Consider the following 3,090-nt stretch of genomic DNA (forward strand, 5'->3'; position numbering starts at 1 on the left):
TATTAAATATGTAATGAGAACTGGTTTTAAGTACTTATGTTGGAGAATAAAACGATCAACATGTAGTTATGAAACCAATACTGATTGTGAAGTTAACAGGATTTTGCTGATTTGTCATGAAAGTAATGTATGCAGACAAGAGGCATCAAATGGGGAGGTGGGGGTAGGTGGGGCCGTGCCTTCTGTATTTCAAATGAAGCTCATTTGGTATTAACATTTACATAAATAGATGAAAACATCCAACTCTATCCAATAAAATTTACCCATTAACAGTTCGGTTCGGTAGTAGAAAAACTGCATAATATAATTGATGAATTACCTTTCCCCTCCACTTAGCAGTAAAATTCGATACTAAAATGAACTATATTTTTATAAAAACCAAGACCAACACCTCTAATGATAGTCAGGGGCCTCTATGCGCTATTAGTATGCCCTGACAATCATCAGAGAAGGACTTCAAGTTTTTGTTTGATTAATTTGTTTGTAGTTAAACACAAAACTGCACAATGAAGCTATCTGTGCTCTGCCCACCACGAGTATCGTAATCCGGTTTCAAGTTCCGCAGACATAGCACCATGTTACCGAGAGAGACGGATCTCTGAGTGTCGACAGAAATGCCCTATACTCTGAAAACAGAATACAAGTAAATAGAAGAAGGAAGCAAAATTCTCTGGATTTTTACATCGAATTAGATCAAATGTATTTGAGATATTGTGACATTTACAAACCCTTATTGGCTGCTGTAACACGCAGCTAAATAATAGGTGTTATTAAATGTTAACACGTGAGGCAGTAAAGTAAAGGTTGATCAAGGACTGTAGCACTATACATGATCAGAATATTGGAACAAGCTGTACATACATGTACATGTTGTCATTCGGGTAAAGAAGACAACCATCAACTGTTCAACAAACAAACAAACTGTGTGATTAAACCGATATCTTATTAAGTTGGTTAATCAATTTTCAAAAATTTAAATGGGACGATGATTCAATGTGATATGTTACAAGAGAACGTTATCATGTTTATATAAAAATCAAGTCCACATATGAAGTTTGAGAAAAGAGAAAAGTATTAAGTAGTACTTTTGTTGTAAGGTTATGTCTTAGTATGTAGTTAATAAGTAAATACATGTGTACTTTTGTAGGGTTAAACATCAATTTATGGTTAAGTTAAGAAGTGGAATAATAAAGTACTTATGTAAGTGTATTTGATATTTTCAATCTGATGACATCTTATGCAATACAGTGGGTGAAAGAACAGGACAGATCCCCAAAACTTTAGTCATAGCTATCACTGGCTTAAAAATGATTACTAAATAAAGGACAGCCAGACAGTAGTAACCGCTGTCTGTACAGTTACTCTTAACCGAATATTGGGATTGTATGTTTCTATCAAAACGTATCACAATTGGAGTTTTCAGCATTCAGTTGTATATCGTGACACGAATCTTGGATCTTCAATGCACAAAGCTGATCTCTAGGTCGCACCCGGCTCGACCTTATGCAGGACTAAGTACGACTGTACGAGTAACATGTAGAATATTCAGATATTTAGAGCTAAAAGATTAATAGTGGTCTAAAAGTATCTGTAATTTCGATCTGAACATTTATATTAAAGTTTTTATCTAGTTAGACAATTTATCATTTTATAAACAAAAAATCAAAATTAATTTTCATGTGTCTGTTTCGATGTGATCATAGTTTCATTTGATATGCAACTTATAATATAAAACAAAAAATGAAATATCATATGCATATAGATGAACAAACTACTGATAATATATGAAATACTTTAGGTTTAACATCACACAATACACATGCATGCTGTTTCGAAAACACATAACTTCAACAGAAAGAACAAAGTCACATGTATATTTTGAAACGTATTTTTAAACAAAGTTAATACAGAAACTTTTAATAGTAACCTTATAAAATTAGGTTATTATAATTATTTTATACCTTTTGTGTTCCTTTCTAAAAGATGTGTTGTAAACATCTTAAATGATTCTCACCTGAATTATATAATTTAGCTTAGGTATACTCACAAAAGCACCGACTGCAGAAGGTACAGGGAATAAACACACTAGAGAGTGTTCTAAATTACTTCAGTACACTTAAAGAACTATGAAATAAATGTATTTAATTTCTGTAGTACATTTCTATCTACAGAAAGCATTAATACTAGAAATAAATGACCTTATAAGACCAAATATTGTTCATATTTAATTAAACAATCAACGTTTCGCTTCACAACTTCTTCAGGGCGTTTACCAAAACACAAACCTGAGGGTAACAAAAAAATAATAATTTATTGTATTGATAAACAAAGTTAACTTATTTTTTAACAATGAATATAAACGGTTATTATTGTTGAGTACAAACTCTCAACATTTATGTAAAACATCATTGGAGCAACAATCAGTCATCAGCACTGTAAAACAACTTTTAAATTAAAATTGTTTTAGAGAAAAAAAAATGGGTTAGTAAAGTGGACAATTTTAATAATGTACAGTTCACAAAAATATGATTGTGAAGTAAGCAATATTATAACTAAATATATGTGTGTATATATATTTAAGTATTTAAGTTAGTTTTCTTTATACAAGTAGAAGAACATGTGATAAACCAAGCAGCCTGTTCATACTTAAAACTTTATTTAGTGTTTACTTTATCTTGTTTTAACTTACTGAGAACAAAACTCTTTACATTACCAATTACTATTATGTGAACTTCGTTTCAAAGCACAATTATAATTAATTACACTTGTTATAAGACGTTAGTATTAGATCTATTGTATTTTGCAACACTACATTTTTTTCGGTCTTTGGGGGTTGAAGAAAAAAAACAGTGTATAACAGTATTTCAACTTTATTAAATCTAAGTAACATTTCTGTGTGTGTTCTTATAGCAAAACACCTCGGGCTATCTGCTGTGTCTACCGAGGAGAACCGAAACCCTGATTTTGGTTTTGTAAATCCGAAAACCAACGAGGGAAAGTAACATTTCTGATGGATTAAAATACACTAACTATTGAACAACATTGAAGGTAATATTTCTGACAGATTATTATTATAAATCTGTCAAACAG

Source organism: Tachypleus tridentatus, chromosome 13 (assembly GCF_004210375.1).
Source record: "Tachypleus tridentatus isolate NWPU-2018 chromosome 13, ASM421037v1, whole genome shotgun sequence".
Classification (NCBI taxonomy): domain Eukaryota; kingdom Metazoa; phylum Arthropoda; class Merostomata; order Xiphosura; family Limulidae; genus Tachypleus; species Tachypleus tridentatus.